This window comes from Schistocerca serialis, chromosome 3 (assembly GCF_023864345.2).
Source record: "Schistocerca serialis cubense isolate TAMUIC-IGC-003099 chromosome 3, iqSchSeri2.2, whole genome shotgun sequence".
Lineage (NCBI taxonomy): Eukaryota > Metazoa > Arthropoda > Insecta > Orthoptera > Acrididae > Schistocerca > Schistocerca serialis.
In genome coordinates this window covers 812,942,290-812,963,121 of record NC_064640.1, presented here as the reverse complement: position 1 = coordinate 812,963,121, position 20,832 = coordinate 812,942,290, and the positions used below count along the sequence as shown (strand labels likewise).

The 20,832-nt window shown below is 43.9% G+C and overlaps 1 protein-coding gene and 1 non-coding gene across 4 annotated transcripts in view; one reads left to right on the top strand and one right to left on the bottom strand.

Annotated features, from left to right (window-relative positions):
- The window catches only part of LOC126469589 (paired mesoderm homeobox protein 2-like), a 587,427-nt gene that overhangs the window by 207,938 nt on the left and 358,657 nt on the right, over nt 1-20,832 (bottom strand). The gene's annotated exons all lie outside the window — the stretch shown is intronic.
- On the top strand, nt 13,662-13,736 carry Trnas-cga (transfer RNA serine (anticodon CGA)). Its single transcript has one exon. It is a non-coding gene; the product is annotated as a tRNA-Ser (tRNA).

Below are 20,832 nucleotides of genomic sequence, written 5' to 3'. Positions count from 1 at the left end.
AAAATACGATTAAATTTCAAGGAGAATTGTGGGTGCACAGGGTGCAAAATTTGGTACACAGAGCTGCCACCTGTGGCAGCAACAATGGCTCTAACCTGGCTGGGAATCGAGTCGAAATGACACTGGATGACAAATATGGGTACCTCGTTACTTGCTGTTTCATCTCTATGCCAGTTATTGGTTCAAATGGCTCTGAGCACTATGGGACTTCAACATCTGAGGTCATCAGTCCCCTAGAACTTAGAACTACTTAAACCTAACTAAACTAAGGACATCACACGCATCTATGCCCGAGGCAGGATTCGAACCTGCGACTGTAGCGGTCGCGCGGTTCCAGACTGTAGCGCCTAGAACCGCTCATGCCAGTTGTAATGGCTGCTGAGTGTGGCATGCTGGTCTCTTGCAACACATGACCATACATTTTCAGTGGGTAAAAGATCTGGAGAATGAGCTGAGTATGGCAGTGATAGAGGTAGATAAGGGCAATTGTGGCAAGGTGAGGTTGTGCGTTATCTTGTTGAAATATAACTTCACAGAGCACAGTCACCGCCCTCAACATGTTAGAAATGTAACGGCTGCTGTTCAGATTACAGGCGAAGCTAACTAGAGGCCACCGTTTTGTGTACCCAGCAGCATGTCATACCATCACAACAAATGCTGGGCCGTATGAAGATGACAAATGCGATCAGGCATGATTCATCCTTCTCGGAGCCTCTGTACACACATACATCCACCGCAATACTGTCCCAGTCATAAAAATGTGGTACTTAGTCCAAGGTTGTCACTGGATGCACCACTGTCTCTATGCTGCCTCGTCAAGGGAAGTCGCTACAATGATCGATGCGCTGACAAACCGTGGGCCTCAGGGTTGTAGTGGGGTAACCGATTGTTTTCAACAACCGTTTGGCCAGTCGACTGTTTTTTCCCAAACTTGTTTTTTTTTTTCAATCGAAAGAAGCAGCCGAATGAAATTTGTCTAGAGCCACGTCACTACACGTTGAATGGTTTCACTTACTGTGAGACAATCGGCTGACCTAAGTATCTGTCAGTTTCCAAAATAGCAGATACTGATCGTAGTGGCACAGGGGGTCACTGGACTCGCATTCTGGAGGGCTGCAGTTTTCAATACCCCATCGGACTATTATGAATTGGGTTTATCATGCTTCCTCTCACTTGCATAAGGCAAATACATCGATGGCTTCTTCGATAAGGAAACGACTGATTTCGTCACACTGTCTTTTCCCCGACCCGTAATTCTGCTACATCTCTAATGACCTCTTCGTCGACGTCGCTTTCGGCTCTTCATCTACATCTATATCTACATCTACATCATACATCATACTCCACTTGTCACTTGTGCGAGTAAATGACCCCCCCCCCCCCCTCCGGTCCCTTCCCTGATCCAATCGCGACTGGCGCATGGGAAGAATGATGTCGGTGATCCACTGCATTATCGCAAATTTCGCGAATTTACTCGTCGTGCCCATTTCACGAGATGTGAGTGGGTGTTGTTCGACTCTTCCCGGAAAGTGCTGTCTCGAAATTTCAGCAGTAAACATACACGCGAGGTACACTGCCTCTCTCGTTGAGTTGCCGCTGTCGATCATCTCTGAATTGCTCTCGCGCTGACAAAACGATACTGTAAGGAAACGCGCCGCTCATCGTTCGATCTTCTCTATCCTTTCTATCAGTTGTATTCGATAAGGAGTCCAGATTGATGAGCAATACTCAAGAATCGGTCGAACGAGCACCTTGTAAGCCACTTCCTTCATGAATAGGATACATTTTCTTAATTCTTCCTATTTATCTTAGTCTAACATCTGCATTTCCTCCAGTTTGCTTTATCTGGTCATTGTACTGAAGATCTCTCTCTATTGTTACCCCTAGATATTTTACGGTAGATACTGTTTCCAACAATTGGTCACCAATAGCGTAGTAATATTGTTACGTCTGCCACAGACGGCCCCTGCCAGTCAGACTACACTCAAGGCACCATATAACATACACAAGCACTTGCAGGCGCAACAAAGAGGAAAACAATTCTTAAAAACAAACAGAACTTGCTAGAGACTAATGCGAATCTGTTTCTGCAGAGGTAGCCTCACAGATACAGGGAAAGTTGGAGTACTCCACCGGCCTCCGCCGACTTTATAAGGCCAGCGCAGCAGCAGTACAGCCAGTTCGTCGCCGAGCTAGGACCAGCTCCGACGGACCTCACCGACGCTCTTGATGAATGGTTGTCTACAAGTTATTTGTTTTTGTGTGTATAGAGTGATTGTTCGAGAAGTGTAGTTCAGTTTTAATTAACGACATTATACTGAGTGTTCTACAATACTGAGTATTCTCCAAATATAGTAGGGGATTTCATTTCCTACGTATGTGTTATATGTTACATTTGTTTATTTTCAGGATCAGCTGCTTGAGACTACACCACTCCATCACTCTTCTGTGGGTCAAGCCGCCGGGCGGTTCTAGGCGCTTCAGTCTGGAACCGCGCGACCGCTACAGTCGCAGGTTCGAATCCTGCTTCGGGCATGGATGTGTATGATGTTCTTAGGTTAGTTAGATTTAAGTAGTTCTAAGTTCTAGGGGACTGATGACCTCAGATGTTAAGTCCCATAGTGCTCAGAGCCATTCGAACCATTTTTTCAGTAGTTTTACAACTCTACGCTGGAGTAACTTTCTGGAGGAAAAGGATTAAAACTCCAATCCCACATTTCTAGTATAGGCCTTTTGTGGTTTCCAGAATACGGTGGTAAATCAAATATAAATGGAATTTTTCTTCCTGATAGTCTACGGTTGGTGCCAACGACCTTGCCGCAGTGGTAACACCGGTTTCCGTCAGATCATCGAAGTTAAGCGCTGTCGGGCCGGGCTAGCACTTGGATGGATGACCATCCGATCTGCCGAGCGTTGTTGGCAAGCGGGGTGCACTCAGCCCTTGTGAGGCAAACTGAGCAGCCACTTGATTGAGAAGTAGCGGCTCTGGTCTCGGAAACTGACGTACAGCCGGGAGAACCTTGTGCTGACCACATGCGCCTCCATATCCGCATCCACTGACGCCTGTGCGCTGTGGATGACGTGGCGACCGTCGCCAAAGTCATAATCCCCCCCCACTCTGTTCCACTCGCGGTTCGCACGAGGGAATAACGACTGTCTGAACTCCTCAGTACGAGCTCTAATTTACCCTATCCTTGAAAGGTGATCGTTGGGCGATTTGAAAGTTGGTGGTAATAATACATGCTCTACATCCTGGGCGAAGATCGGATTTCGGAATTTAGTGAGCAGCCCCTTCCGTTTAGCGCGTCGTATATCTGTAAGTGTATCCCACTTCAAACTTTCTATGAGATTTGTAACGCTCCCGCGATGGCTAAATGTACCAGTCACGAATCTTGCTGTTCTTCTTTGGACCTTTTCAATCTCTTGAATGAGACCCAACTGGTAAAGGTCCCATACAGACGAACAATACTCTAAGACTGGACGAACTATAGTATTGTAAGCAATTTGCTTTGTTGAAGGACTGCATCGCTTCAGGATTCTTCCAATAAACCGCAATCTAGAGTTCGCCTTGCCCGTTACTTGTGCAATGTGATCATTCCACTTGCGATCATTTCGAATAGTCACACCCAGATACTTGACGGATCTTACCGCTTCCAAAGACTGGGCATTTATTTTGTACTCGGACATTAATGGGGATTTTCGCCTTGTTATACGCAGTAGGTTACACTTACCAATATTGAGAGATAACTGCTAGTCATTACACCACGCATTCACTTTCTGCAAATCCTCATTGATTTGTTCACAACTTTCGTGTGATACTACTTTCCAGTAGACCACAGCATCATCGGCAAACAATCTAATGCCGTTGTCAATACTATCAACCAGATCGTTTTGTAAAAGGTAAAATGCAGCGAACCTACTACGCTGCCCTGGGAACACCCGCAGTTACGCTTGTCTCTGTTGAAGTCACTCCATTCAGGACGACATACTGCTCCCTGTCTGTTAGAAAACTTTCTATCCACTCGCATATGTTATCGCATAGACAGTAAGCGCGCACTTTTTGGAACAAGCAACAGCGCGGAACTGAGTCGAACGCCTTTCGAAAGTCGAGAAATATGGCATCAACCTGGGAGCCGGTGTCTAGAGCCTGTTGTGTATCATGCACAAAGAGGTCCAGTTGTGTCTCACATGACCGCTATTTCCAAAAACCATGCTGGTTTCTGCACATGAGCTTCTCAGAGTCTAGAAAGGTCATTATGTCTGAACACAAAATATGTTCGATGATTCTACAACAAATCGATGTCAGTGAAATTGGCCGGGTAATTATATGCATACGATTTTCTACCCTTTTTATAGATGGCTATGACCTGGGCCTTCTTCCAGTCCCGTGGACCTTTCCGCTGTTCCAATGATCTCTGATAGATGATGGATAAGAACGGTGCTATATTTGTAGCATGTAGTTGTTGTTGTGGTCTTCAGTCCCGAGACTGGTTTGATGCAGCTCTCCATGCTACTCTATCCTGTGCAAGCTTCTTCATCTCCCAGTACCTACTGCAACCTACATCCTTCTGAATCTGCTTAGTGTATTCATCTCTTGGTCTCCCTCTACGATTATTACCCTCCTCGCAGCCCTAAAATACTAAATTGGTGATCCCTTGATGCCTCAGAACATGTCCTACCAACCGATCCCTTCTTCTAGTCAAGTTGTGCCACAAACTTCTCTTCTCCCCAATCCTATTCAATACCTCCTCATTAGTTATGTGATCTACCCATCTAATCTTCAGCATTCTTCTGTAGCACCACATTTCGAAAGCTTCTATTCTCTTCTTGTCCAAACTATTTATCGTCCATGTTTCACTTCCATACATGGCTACACTCCATACAAATACTTTCAGAAATGACTTCCTGACACTTAAATCTATACTCGATGTTAACAAATTTCTCTTCTTCAGAAACGCTTTCCTTGCCATTGCCAGTCTACATTTTATATCCTCTCTACTTCGACCATCATCAGTTATTTTGCTCCCCAAATAGCGAAATTCCTTTACTACTTTAAGTGTCTCATTTCCTAATCTAATTCCCTCAGCTTCACCTGACCTGATTCGACTATATTCCGTTATCCTCGTTTTGCTTTTGTTGATGTTCATCTTATATCCTTCTTTCAAGACACTATCCATTCCGTTCAACTGCTCTTCCAAGTCCTTTGCTGTCCCTGACGGAATTACAATGTCTTCGGCAAACCTCAAAGTTTTTATTTCTTCTCCATGGATTTTAATACTTACTCCGAATTTTTCTTGTGTTTCCTTCACTGCATGCTCAATATACAGATAGAATAACATCGGGGATAGGCTACAACCCTGTCTCACTCCCTTCCCAACCACTGCTTCCCTTTCATGTCCCTCGACTCTTATAACTGCCATCTGGTTTCTGTACAAATTGTAAATAACCTTTCGCTCCCTGTATTTTACACCTGCCACCTTCAGAATTTGAAAGAGAGTATTCCAGTCAACACTTTCAAAAGCTTTCTCTAAGTCTACAAATGCTAGAAACGTAAGTTTGCCTTTCCTTAATCTTTCTTCTAGGATAAGTCGTAGGGTCAGTATTGCCTCACGTGTTCCAATATTTCTACGGAATCCAAGCTGATCTTCCCCGAGGTCCGCTTCTACTAGTTTTTCCATTCGTCTGTAAACAATTCGCGTTAGTATTTTGCAGCTGTGGCTTATTAAACTGATTGTTCGGTAATTTTCACATCTTTCAACACCTGCTTTCTTTGGGATTGGAATTATTATGTTCTTCTTGAATTCTGAGGGTATTTAGCCTATCTCATACATCTTGCTCACCAGATGGTAGAGTATTGTGAGAACTGGCTGTCTCAAGGCCGTCAGTAGTTCTAATGGAATGTTGTCTACTCCGGGGGCCTTGTTTCGACTCAGGTCTTTCAGTGAACTGTCAAACTCTTCACGCAATATCATATCTCCCATTTCATCTTCATCTACATCCTCTTCCATTTCCATAATATTGTCCTCAAGTACATCGCCCTTGTACAGACCCTCTATATATTCCTTCCACCTTTCTGCTTTCCCTTCTTTGCTTAGAATTGGGTTTCCATCTGAGCTTTTGATATTCATACAAGTGGTTCTCTTTTCTCCAAAGGTGTCTTTAATTCTCCTGTAGGCTGTATCTATCTTACCCCTAGTGAGATAAGCCTCTACGTCTTTACATTTGTCCTCTATCCAACCCTGCTTAGCCATTTTTCACTTCCTGTCGATCTCATTTTTGAGACGTTTGTATTCCTTTTGCCTGCTTCATTTACTGCATTTTTATATTTTCTCCTTTCATCAATTAAGTACAATATTTCTTCTGTTACCCAAGGATTTCTACTTGCCCTCGTCTTTTTACCTACTTGATCCCCTGCTGCCATCACTACTTCATCCCTCAAAGCTACCCATTCTTCTTCTACTGTATTTCTTTCCCCCATTCCTGTCAATTGTTCCCTTATGCTCTCCCTGAAACTCTGTACAACCTCTAGTTTAGTCAGTTGATCCAGGTCCCATCTCCTTAAATTCCCACCTTTTTGCAGTTTCTTCAGTTTTAATCTACAGTTCATAACCAATAGATTGTGGTCAGCGTCCGCATCTGTACCTGGAAATGTCTTACAATTTAAAACCTGGTTCCTAAATCTCTGTCTTACCATTATATAATCTATCTGAAACCCTTCAGTATCTCCAGGTTTCTTCCATGTATACAACCTTCTTTCATGATTCTTGAACCAAGTGTTAGCTATAATTAAGTTGTACTCTGTGCAAAATTCTACCAGGCGGCTTCCTCTTTCATTTCTGTCCCCCAATCCATATTCACCTACTACGTTTCCTTCTCTCCCCTTTCCTACTACCGAATTCCAGTCACCCATGACTAATAAATTTTCGTCTCCCTTCACTATCTAAATAATTTCTTTGACTTCATCATACATTTCGTCAATTTCTTTGTCATCTGCAGAGCTAGTTGGCATATAAACATGTTCTACTGTAGTAGGCGTGGGCTTCGTGTCTATCTTGGCCATAATAATGCGTTCACTATGCTGTTTGTAGTAGCTTACCCGCACTTCTATTTTTTTTATTCATTATTAAACCTACTCCTGCATTACTCCTATATACACTAAACACTATGGCAGCCATCCTTGCGTTTGTTCGATGAATGAAAGGGGAATGGTGCTGCAGTCCTCTACCGTAAACGAGTTTTTGAAAGCTGGGTTTCGAATTTCGGCCTTTTGTTTATCATCATCCGTTACATTACCCGTACTGTCAGCAAGAGAAGGTACTGAATTATTTGTAGCGTTCATAGATTTTACGTACGACGAAATTTTTTTGGGGTTATTTGTAGAATCTGCAGATAAAATATTGCTTTCAAAAAGAATCTCTCATTGACCTTTTGCTTGCCTTAGCGAGTTTTGGGATTTCAGTTACGTCTCTTTCAGAGCTAGTGTTTATCAAAGCACAGAGACAGCTCTGTAATTTCTCACAGAGACTCTGTAGTCCGTTTCGCTGAGATTTTGTTGTATTAGAATTTACAGTCAATTTGAGCAACATCGTTTTCGTCCCTCTTTACTTCACATCACTCAAAACACACAATAAGATTTTAATAACATTTCTTTGCGTGATAGGTTAACTTTCGTCACCTGTAGGTGACATTAGAAAGGCCATGAGGCGACGATTTCTCCATTATTAAAAACATGCATCAACAGTGGATGGTATGCAGTACGTGCCTGTAGAATGAGGTTATTGGATACCTCCTAATCTCGTGTCGGACCTCCTTTTCCCCGGCGTAGTGCAGTAACTCTACATGGCATGCACTCAACAAGTCGCAGGAATATTGAGCCATGCTGTCTATATAGCCGTCCATAACTGCGAAAGTGCTGCCGGTAGAAGATTTTATGCACGAACTGACCCGTCGGCTATGTCCCATTGACGTTCGGTGGGACTCACGGCAGATGATTGGCTGGTCACGTCATTCGCTCGAATTCTCCGAAATGTTCCTCAAACCAATCGCGAACAACTGTGACCCAGTGACATGGTACATTGTCATCCACAAAAATTGCATCGTTGTTTGAGAACATGAAATCCATGAATGGCTGCAAATGGTGTTAAAGTAGCCGAACATAACCGAAGACCCAGTTTATTCCATGTGAACACAGCTCACGTCATTATGGAGCCACCACCAGCTTGCACACTGACTTGTTCACATCTTGTGCACATGACTTCGTGGAGCCTGTGCCACACTCAAACCCTACCATCAGCTCTTACCAACCAAAATCTGAAGTCATCTGAAGAGGCCATGGTTTTCCAGTCGTGTTAGGTCCAACCGATATGTTCACGAGCCTAAGAGAGATGCTACAGGTGATGTCGTGCTGACAGCAAAGGGCCTCGGGTTGCTCTTCTGCTGCCGTAGCCCATTAACGTCAAATTTCGCCACAATATCCTATCGGATACGTTCTTTCTACGTCCCACATTGATTCTGCAGTTATTTCCAACCGTGTTGCTTGTCTGTTAGCACTGACAACTATAAGCTGCTCTCGGTCGTCAAGTGAAGGCCGTCGGCCACTATGTTGTCCGTTGCGAGGGGTAATGCCTGAAATGTGGAATTCTCGGCATACTCTTGACACTGTATATCTCGGAATATTGAAGTCCCCCAACGATTTCCGAAATGTAATTTCCTATGTGTCTAGCTCTAACTATCTATCCACGTTCAGAGTCTCCTAATTCCCGTAGTGCGGCCATGATCACGTTGGAAACCTTTCCACTTGAATCCCTTGAGTGGAAATGGTAGTTCCGCCAGTAAACTGCCCTTTTATACCTTCACTTGCCTCGAGATGGCTCAAATGGTTCAAATGGCTCTGAGCACTATGGGACTTAACATCTGAGGTCATCAGTCCCCTAGACTTAGAACTACTTAAATCTAACTAATCTAAGGACATCACACACATCCATGCTCGAGGCAGGATTCGAACCTGCTACCGTAGCGGTCGCGCGGTTCCAGACTGTAGCGCCTAGAACCCCTCGGCCACTCCGGCCGGCCGAGATGACTGGGTGTTTGTGTTGTCCTCCTCATTTCATCATCATTCATGAAAGTGGCGAGATTGGGCTGAACAAAGGTTGGGAATTTGTATGGGTGCTGTTAACCACGCAGTTGAGCGCCCCACAAACCAAACATCATCATCGTTATCATATTTTATACCTCGTGTACGCGCTACTACCACCATCTATCACTTCAGTGTGTACAGGAAATACGATGGAATCTGCATTACGGGACGTCCCGTTTGCTCACTTCTGTACGATCAAGAATATAGTATTGATTCATGAACATTAAATAAACTCAACTTCATAACTGAAAGAAACGTTACGCCTTCTTGTTATATGATCTGCGAGCTGGTCTATTTTTTGTGTAGTGTAAAATACTGACACAGGGGCTTAGGTACATACGCGTTTGCCTTATTTTATCTGGCGTAAATTTTGGCAATAATGTGAGCGCTACGAGGGTTACCTAAAAGAAATAAAAGCTATATGTCTCCCGTAAAAACCGGAGAGTAATAAAGTTACGACACAAAAATCACACGACAGCCATTGTGAAGAGCTGCCAATGTGTCTCAGTTATTTGTTAATGTACAACAGGGGCAAATATTAATGGGTTTTTAAACGGAGACTATTGTGAATACACATTCGAAGGAAATCAGTGCAGTCTGTATAGAAAGGTGCTCACGTTCTCAGGGGGAGGCAGGTCACTACGGTAAGGCCTACAAATGATAAATGATACAGAAGACCCGGTACAAGAGGGGAATGGATGATTTTAATTCAAAAGCAGAGTGTTAACAAAAGAACGAAAACCTTTTGAGAAATGTCATAGGTCAAATATTACTTCAATTTCTCTAGCAGAACGACATTTTTGTCGTTAAAACATTTTTCCCGAACAAAGCAAATAGAAAATGCCTTCAACGAGGACAATGTTTAATTAAATCTGAAACGAATATAGTAACTGAAATGTATATGACAGTCCTAAATTAATTCATTATTTCAAGCTATCACAGCGAAGAGAAAAAGACAGATATAAATAAATTTATGTAATCGAAAATTAGAAATTTTGTCTATGAAATGTAATTTAAAAATGCGGAGTATGTTGTATTAATTGAGGCTATAAGTTCAGGCCTTCCTAAATAGAAAATTGTACATAGCTGAAAGGGCGAATTAATTATAAAAAAATGTTTAAGGAAACCTCCAAAGGTGGTGAGGTACGAAGAAGACAAATGGAAAGACCATCTCGAATGGAAGAAGGCAGCTATTAAAGGGAAGGTGAAAGTTTCACACAAATGGATATAAGAACGCGATAAAATATGCCGATTTAACAAAACTGTTCGGGAATGCCTTCAACGCTATTTAACGAAGTAGAATGAAAATTTAACTGGAAAAATAGAGAGTGATGAATTTTATGATAGACATATATCACATCTGATTATTGAAGATGGCACAGTAACTAGCAACTGATTTGAAGATTTCTTTAAATGGTTGTATAGCGGAGGTGGTGATTAAAAAAACACTTTTTTAATAATGAAAATAATAGCATTTCTGAAATAGCTGCAAGGACATTCGAGACATGGAGGAAGAGATGGTCTTTTGGAGGAAATAATTAAAAATGTTAAGAAAATTTGTATAAAAGGCACATTAAAAGTTGTTTATTGAATGTCGGTGAAGGAAGACAATTTTCCACTACTGGATCAATACTGTATTTGCTCCACTTAAAAAGAAAAGATAGGCAAGAGATAAAACTGTAGAATAAGCAGAAATCTTTGAGTAATCACCAGATTTTCAGAAAATTGTCCCTAACCGCACAGAAAAAGTGTTAGATTTCAAGCAATCGAAGGAAGAAGTAAACTTTTTAACTGGGTATCCCACAATTGGCCAGTGGGAAGTTGCGAAAATTTTATAGACCTGTCAGATGTCTGTCAAACAGAACGTTTCCTGGGGTTAACAGACTTTGAGAAAGCTTTTGACTTATTTTCAACAGACTCTGAACTAACAGCTCTTCGGAAACGACGCATGATTGAACCTATACTAGTATACTGAAGAATATACGTGCCAATACTACGGCATGCAGCGACTTCATCAGTATGGCGCTAAACTGAGCGGAAAAACGAAGGAGGGAACGTATAATTGGAAATAGCTGAACCATCACTCTACAGATAACGGCAGTGTTAATTTCTAGAGTAAATAAACTTCGAGGACTAATACTTTAGCATCTGACAGTGTTGAGAATGGCTGTGATGTGGAGCCCGAGTGGGATACAGTCAAATGGGAGGGTGCCCCAGGGATCAGTGTTGGGACCACTCCTGTTCCTTATTTACATAAATGACATGCCCTCTAGTATTATGGGTAATTCTTAAATACTGCTGATGACACTAGCTTGATAGTAAAGGATGTTGTGTGCAACACTGGCTCGGTTTCAAAAAAGTGCAGTTCATGACATAAGTTCATGGCTTGCAGAAAATAAACTAACGCTAAATCACAGAAGATTCAGTTTTTACAGTTTCTAACACGCAATACAACAGTACCTGACGTTTTATTTTAGCAGAATGGGCATATGATTAGTGAAACTGAACAGTTTAAGTTTCTATGTGTTCAGATAGATAGTAAACTGTCGTGGAAAGCACACGTTCAAGATCTTGTTCAAAGACTTAATGCTGCCATTTTTACTATTCAAACGGTATCTGAAGTAAGTGATCGTTCGACTCGAAAAATAGTCTACATTGCTTATTTCCATTCGCTTATGTCGTATGGTATTATATTTTGGGGTAACTATTCCCATTCCAAAAAGATATTTTTGGCTCAGGAAAGGGCGGTTCGGGGAATAAGTGGTGTAAGTTCACGAACCTCTTGTCGACTCCTGTTCACGAGTGTGGGTATTTTGATATTGGCCTCTCAATATATACATATATTTCTTACTGTTATTTCTGGTTAATAATACTAGCTTATTTCCTAGAATAAGCAGCTTTCACTCAGTTAATACTCGGCAGAAAACAAACCTGCATTTGGATTGGATTTCTTAACTCTTGACCAGAAAGATGTGCAGTATACTGCTGCATCCATTTTCAATAAGCTACCACAAGAATTCAAAAATCTTACCAGTAATCCACGCGCTTTCAAATGGAAACTGAAGAGTTTCCTCATGGGTCACTCATTCTATTCTGTCGAGGAGTTCCTTGAAAAATTAAGCTGATTTTTGTTGTATTGTTGATTGCGTTTACTTAAACTTATGGTTTGACTTTTCGCGGGTACATAAACATTTTATTTTTATCTATTTTTACTTTTACGTTGTAATTTTATGTACTGACACGTTCCATGACTTTGGAGATTTGCTCCTCAATTTGGTCCTACGGAACTTGACGTGTAAATTAATGGCTCTGAGCATTATGGGACTTAACTTCTGAGGTCATCAGTCCCCTAGAACTTAGAACTACTTAAACCTAACTAGCCTAATGGCATCACACACTTCCATGCCCGAGGCAGGATTCGAACCTGCGACCGTAGCGGTCGCGCGGTTCCAGACTATAGCGCCTAGAACCGCTCGGCCACCACGGCCGGCTGACGTGTAAATAAAAATAAAAATAAAATATTCAACAATAGTCAAAGTATGTTCACTGTGGGTTCTGGTCCTATGCCAAGCTTAGTTTATCTAATTCGTAGAGCTGGACTAGGAGTGGATATCCGCAGCCATCTCACGTTCTACTCCTTTTACTGTAAGGTAGTACAAAGGTGCGCAAAACTTAAGCACGAAAGTAGCTTTCATGTGAAGTGTCACTGCGCAGTAACATAGCTCGATGAAACTTGGAGTACGTATAGAAAGAACTGATGCAGTATAGTACAGAAGGAAACTGAAAGAAATACGCAATGAGAGGAACAGAAATGGCACTTTCATTCAAAGACAATAATTACACTGAATACACCGCGATTTATGATAAACCCCTGGACATTATAAAAAGCGGTACATGGTTCTTATTAAGGCGTGTGATCACCACGGACAGTGCTACGTGCTCCCATGCTGGCGACAAGTCTAGTAAGAAGATATTATGACAGGACGTTCCATTCCTTCTCCAGTGCGGTCAATAACTGCTGGATTGTCGTTGGTGCCTGTGGACGTGCTGCAATACACCCCCCACAAGTTTAAGTCGGGGAAGCGGGCAAGCCAGTTCTTTTCCCAAATATCCTTCCGTTCGAAGAACTGCATCCACGCATTTCGATGAACTCGCGTATTGTCATCACGCATGAGTTCAATCATCGTTCCATAGGCAACCGGAAACTTTTTCCCGTGGAGGCAGTGACTGTCTTGTCTCGCAGTGGTATAAGTGTATTAATCGTTATGGCGATTTCTTTTGAAGTAATAAACAGTTTCCAGAATGACATTTTTACCCTGCAGCGGTGTGTGCACTGATATCAAACTTCCTGGCAGAGTAAAACTGTGTACTGGACCGAGACTCGAACTTGGGACCTCTGAATTTCGCAGGCAAGTGTTCTACCGACTGAGCTACCCAAGCACGACTCCCGAGTTAGTTGTTCTCACAGCTTTAATTCCGCCAGTACCTCGTCTCCTATCTTCCAAACTTCACAGGTCGTGAGTCGTGCTTGGGTAGCTCAGTTGGTAGAGCACTTGCCCGCGAAAGGCAAAGGTCCCGAGTTCGAGTCTCGGCCCGGCACACAGTATTAATCTGCCAGGAAGTTTCATATCAGCGCACACTCCGCTGCAGAGTGAAAATTTCAATTTGGAAACATCCCCCAGTCTGTGGCAAAGCCATGTCTCCACAGTATCCTTTCTTCCAGGAGTGCTAGTTCTACTAGATTCACAGGAGAGCTTCTGTGAAGTTTGGAAGGTAGGAGACGAGGTACTGCAGGGAGGGGTGGTGGGTCGTGCTTTGGTAGCTCAAAAAATGGTTCAAATGGCTCTGAGCACTATGGGACTCAACTTCTGAGGTCATTAGTCCCCTACAACTTAGAACTAGTTAAACCTAACTAACCTAAGGACAGCACACACATCCATGCCCGAGGCAGGATTCGAACCTGCGACCGTAGTGGTCTCGCGGTTCCAGACTGCAGCGCCTAGAACCGCACGGCCACTTCTGCCGGCTTTGGTAGCTCAGTTGGTAGAGCCCTTGCCTGCAAAAGACAAAGTTTCCGCGTTCTAGTCTCGGTCCGGCACACAGTTTTCAACAGTCAGGAAGTTTCAATAAACAGTTTGCTTACATTTTTAATCTCATTCGTTTTCATTTATACATTGTCCAGTCACATTAACGTGATTACCGCCCATCTTCGACGTCAGCGTGCAATAACCACTCATAGATGGCGGGTGGCAGCACTAGCAGTGGAGGATGTATGAAACATGTCTGGGGAGTGAGGGGGGGGGGGGAGGGGACACCCGGGAACAGTGCAGTCGATGTCATAAAGCGGCAACGGAGAGATTTACGCGACGTCCAAAAGGGAAAACCTGATAGAATTTCGGAAACGGCTATGTTTGTAAACGATTCGTATACCGCCATGGTTAATGTACACTACTGGCCATTGAAATTGCTACACCACGAAGGCATAGGACGACTTCGAGTGGTGATTTCTCTAAAAGGTAACTCCGGCATATCAATATACAAATTGGAGACTCTGTTATCTTCGTGGCATATACACTACTGGCCATTGAAAATTGCTACACCACGAAGATGACGTGCTACAGACGCAAAATTTAAACGACAGAAAGAAGATGCTGTCATATGCAAATGATTACCTTTTCAGAGCATTCACCTATAACGTGTTAACATGAGGAAACTTACCAACCGATTTCTCATACACAAACAGCAGTTGACCGGCGTTGCCTGGTGAAACGTTGTTGTGATGCCTCGTGTAAGGAGGAGAAATGCGTGCCATCACGTTTCCGACTTTTACAAAGGTCGGATTGGAGCCTACCGCGATTGCGGTTTATCGTATCGCGACATTGCTGCTCGCGTTGGTCGAGATCCAATGACTGTTAGCAGAATATGGAATCGGTGGGTTCAGGAGGGTAATACGGAACGCCGCGCTGGGTCCCAACAGCCTCGTATCACTAGCAGTCGAGATGACAGGCGTCTTATCCGCATGGCTGTAACGGATCGTGCAGACACGTCTAGATCCCTGAGTCAACAGATGGGGACGTTTGCAAGACAACAACCATCTGCACGAACAGTTAGACGACGTTTGCAGCAGCGTGGACTTTCAGCTCGGAGACCATGGTTGCGGTAACCCTTGACAGTGCATCACAGACACGAGCGCCAGCGATGGTGTACTTAACGACGAACCTGGGTGCACGAATGGCAAAACGTAATTTTTCGGATGAATCCAGGTTCTGTTTACAGCATCATGATGATCGCATCGGTTTTTGGCGACATCGCGGTGAACGCAAATTGGAAGCGTGAATTCGTCATCGCCATACTGGCGTATCACCCTGCGTGATGGTATGGGGTGCCATTGGTTACATGTCTCGGTCACCTCTTGTTCGCATTGACGGCACTTTGAACAGTGGACGTTACATTTGAGATGTGTTGCGCCCCGTGGTTCTACCCGTCCTTCGATCCCTGCGAAACCCTACGTTTCAGCAGGATAATGCACGACCGCGTGTTGCAGGTCCCGTACGGGCCTTTGTGGATACAGAAAATGTTCGACTGCTGCCCGGACCAGCACATTCTCCAGATCTCTCACCAATTGAAAACGTTTGGTCAATGGTGGCCGAGCAACTGGCTCGTCACAATACGCCACTCTTGATGAATCGTGTTGAAGCTGCATGGGCGGCTGTACCTGTACACGCCATCAAAGCGCGATTTGACTCAATGCCCATGCGTATCAAGGCCGTTATTACGGCCAGAGGTGGTTGTTCTTGGTACTGATTTCTCAGGATCTATACACCCAAATTGCGTGAAAATGTAATCACATGTCAGTTATAGTATAATATATTTGTCCAATGAATACCCGTTTATCGTCTGCATTTCTTCTTGGTGTAGCAATTTTGATGGCAGTAGTGTATATCCTGCATGGTGAAACTGCGCTATCCAAAACCGGCGCGGAGGCAACTGTGGTGCACCACGGCACAGATGTCAGGGGTGATGGCTACGTATATGTCTACGGGCGAATGAGACGAAAAACTGTTGAATAGTTGATCACCCACATGAACCAAGAGGCTACCAACAGTTTCTCCTCAACTAACGTTTAACGGATGTTGCTGCGTATAGTCTCTGTGGCAGGCGCCTGGTTCATGCACCCATGCTCACTGCTGTTCGTTGGCAACAAAGGCTGCAATTTGCACGCCATTAACAGGACGTCCACAGAGTGGCGACAGGTGCCATTACGTTTTACGCTCCATTGAATAGATGGCTGTTCGTGTGTACGGCATGAAACATCTGAAAGCGAACACCCTGGGAACAGGAGGGAGCGTTATGATCTGTTGAATGTTTTCGTGGCATGCCCGAGTGACCTCGTCATTCTGGAAGGTACAATGGATCAACAAAAGTATGTATCTGTAAAAAAAAAGTTCAAATGGCTCTAAGCACTATAGGGCTTAACATCTGAGGTCATCAGTCCCCTAGACTTAGAACTAACTGAACCTAACTAACCTAAGGACATCACACACATCCATGCCCGGGGCAGGATTCGAACCTGCGACTGTAGCAGCAGCGCGGTTCCAGACTGAAGCGCCTAGAACCAGTCGGTCACAGCGGCCAGAATGCATCTATCCTTGGGGAGCATGTCCACCCCTATTCGCAGTTTTTTTCCTCGGCACAATGGGATCTACCAACAGGAGAATGCTACATGTCACACAGTTCGTAGTGTACATGCGTGGTTCGAAGAATACCATGGCGAGTTTACTATACTCCGCTGGACGCCAAACTCCTCGATTTTAAACACAACCGAGAATCTGTTGGACCACTTCAAATAAATGGTTCAAATGGCTCTGAGCACTATGGGACTCAACTTCTGAGGTCATCAGTACCCTAGAACTTAGAACTACTTAAATCTAACTAACCTAAGGACATCACACACATCCATGCCCGAGACAGGATTCGAACCTGCGACCGTTGCGGTCGCGCGGTTCCAAACTGTAGCGCCTAGAACCGCTTGGCCACTCCGGCCGGCTGGTCCACTTCGATCGGGTTTTATGCTCAATGGATCCTCAACCGAGAAACCTAGCCCAGGTATCTATGGCACTGGTCTCATCGTGGCCTTGTGAGAGATAAGGTTGTGGTGATGATGTTTGGTTTGTGAGACGCTCAACTGCACCGTTATCAGCGCCCGTACAAATTCCCAACCTTTGCTCAGTCCAATCTCGCCACTTTCATGTATGATGATGAAACGATGAGGACAACACAAACACCCAGTCATCTCGAGGCAGAGGTTGTGGTGTAGTCTCTCCCAACTGTCACCTGGAGCACGCTTTTGGAGTAGCACTGGTTCTGTTATTTGGCCGATATGTTCAGGTCTTCTTCAGAAGCGAATGTGAACCCCTGCAATTTATTTCCATAATCCAGTGCATACTGTTTGATAAACAAAATCAATAACTATGTAAATTGTTTCCAAATCTCTGAAATGAACTTTTCGGGGACACATCTCAACAAATGAAATGTTTCCGTATACAGCAACACAATTAGCATTTCAGCCTTTCACTTCAGCAACTTTTCAGACAACGTAAACATCTAGGCAACAATCAAATGCTTCATGAAGTTCTTCAACGGTTTTTTTGTCACTGATGTATAAATTATGACACAGCTACAAAGTTTTAACAGCTTTAGTAAAATCGTACTGACATTGAACTGCATTTTGTGGACAATCGGCATCCTGAAACGCTTTGTAGCTTCTTCGAGTGAAGGAGGAAGGTCACATTTCCTTCCTAAGCTCGGTGCCGATTCATTTCCACTCATTAATTTGATTTGCAGTGTGCTACGATGTGTTTTAAAATTTTCAACAGGTTGTTTTGCCCTTCTCAAATCTTCCGCAGTTCATTTTCTGCGCATTTGAAACAAAAAATTGGATAAGGTTAATTTACCGAATGGCCAACACATGATTCTATTCGACAACTGTGAGATAAAAAGCAGAGCTTACCTTCGGGTCCGATTCATTTCCGCTCTTTAACATGTCTCGAAGTGTGCTATGAGGTGTTTTAAAATTTCAGTTGTTCGGGAGTTCGTTTAGCTTGCTCTAGCTTCCTTATATAATTGCTACACTATCTAAAACAGAAAGAAAATGAGCTATGCCAATACCCCAAATGCATGTCTTCAATCAACAACAACAATGTGACGCAAATTAGGGCTTACCTTGATGCTATGAAGTCAACAATATGCGGCAGTTAATTGCGATCTCTGTTAACACCGTTACTTGCTCGACGTCCAAACAACTGACAGGCGAGCTCACACTGACACTGTTAAATATAGAAGACTCCCGCAGTCACAGTTGTGAATGACAGTGTGGTTGTTCGATACCACACTTGTTAGGGGTTGCAGATATCGACCGTGGTCCGTAATAGGTATCGTTGGACCCGCGAGTCGCGACTAGCGCCGCTAGCGCTGCTCCGCGGCTTGTGACAAGGATCTAGCTAGCTCTCGTCCGCTCTTGCTCGGGACGTCAACTAGGAATGTAGCATAGCCTTCAGCTGATAGGAAACAACCTCTAACAAGGCGCTTAGTCGGGTATGGCATAAGTAATGCCTCTCTAGATATCTGTTTGTAATTATATGTACGCAGCATATGAAGAAGCCTGTAACACAAGTACAATATATATTATTTTTTACCAACCGCTACTACCCTACTGGCCATTAAAATTGCTACACTAAGAAGAAATGCAGATGATAAATGAGTATTCATTGGACAAATATATTATACTAGAACTGACATGTGATTACATTTTCACGAAATTTGGGGTGCATAGATCCTGAGAAATCAGTTCCCAGAACAACCACCTCTGGCCGTAATAACGGCCTTGGTACGCCTGGGCATTGAGTCAAACAGAGCTTGGATGGCGTGTACTGGTACAGCTGCCCATGCAGCTTCAACACGATATCACAGTTCATCAAGAGTTGTGACTGGCGTATTGTGACGAGCCAGTTGCTCGGCCACCATTGACCAGACTTTTCCAGTTGGTGAGAGATCTGGAGAATGTGCTGGTCAGGGCAGCAGTCGGACATTTTCCGTATCCAGAAAAGCCCGTACAGGACCTGTAACACGCGGTCGTGCATTATCCTGCTGAAATGTAGGGTTTCGCAGGGATCGAATGAAAGGTAGAGCCACGGGTCGTAACACACCTGAAATGTAACATCCACTGATCAAAGTGCCGTCAATGCGAACAAGAGGTGACCGAGACGTGTAACCAATAGCACCCCATACCATCACGCAGGGTGATACGCCAGTATGGCGATGACGAATATACGCTTCCAATGTGCGTTCACCGCGATGTTGCCAAACACGGATGCGAACATCATGATACTGTAAACAGAACCTGGATTCATCCGAAAAATTACGTTTTGCCATTCGTGCACCCAGGTTCGTCGTTGAGTACACCATCGCAGGCGTTCCTGTCTGTGATGCAGCGTCAAAGGTAACCGCAACCATGGTCTCCGAGCTGATAGTCCATGCTGCTGCAAACGTCGTCGAACTGTTCGTACAGATGGTTGTTGTCTTGCAAACGTCCCCATCTGTTGACTCAGGGATCGAGACGTGTCTGCACGATCCGTTACAGCCATGCGGATAAGATGCCTGTCATCTCGACTGCTAGTGATACAAGGCCGTTGGAATCCAGCGCGGCGTTCCGTATTACCGTCCTGAACCCACCGATTCCATATTCTGCTAACAGTCGTTGGATCTCGACCAACGCGAGCAGCAATGTCGCGATACGATAAACCGCAATCGCGATAGTCCACAATCCGACTTTTATCAAAGTCGGAAACGTGATGGTACGTATTTCTCCTCCTTACACGAGGCATCACAACAACGTTTCACCAGGCAACGCCGGTCAACTGCTGTTTGTGTATGAGAAATTGGTTGGAAACTTTCCTCACGTCAGCACGTTGTAGGTGTCGCCATCGGCGCCAACCTTGTGTGATGCATGACAGCATCTTCTTCCTGTCGGTTAAATTTCGCGTCGGTAGCACGTGATCTTCGTGGCATAGCAATTTTAATGGCCAATCGTGTATAAGGGTCGTCCCGAAAGTACAAAACGTTTTGGCATAAGTAAATAAAGACGAAAGATATCAACACAAAGCTTTATTTGCGGCGTTAGAGTACCTTTCTCTATTTTCAATGTAATTGTCATAGCTGTCATAGCACTTATTTTAATGTGAGACCAGTTTTTCCACTCCCTTGCTGTACCGCTCTACTGCCAAAGATCTGAGCCATGACGTCACTGCTTGTGTGTATTCGTCGTTTGCGAACTGTTCCTTCAGGTTCGTGAAAAAGTAAAAATCACTTAGTGCCAAGTCTGGGCTGAAAGGAGAGTGTCCAAACATTTCCCACTATAGTCGTTGATGTTCCTGCTCTGTTCGTGCTGATGCATGAGATCGCGCATAATCGTGAATCAAAAACACCTTTGCTGACAACATTCCGCGTTCCGTACTCATAAGAGAGGTAGACAGTAGTCGGCAAGGATCAAGACAGGAGCCGCATTTGTCGAATTAAACCAAAAACACATGCGAAAACGAATTAATGAGCAATACTGGAACCATTTCAAATAAGAGTCAAATCATTTTATAATCCAATTTTTTGTTTTGGATGAGTCATAGTCCCCCACTTCAAGTCAA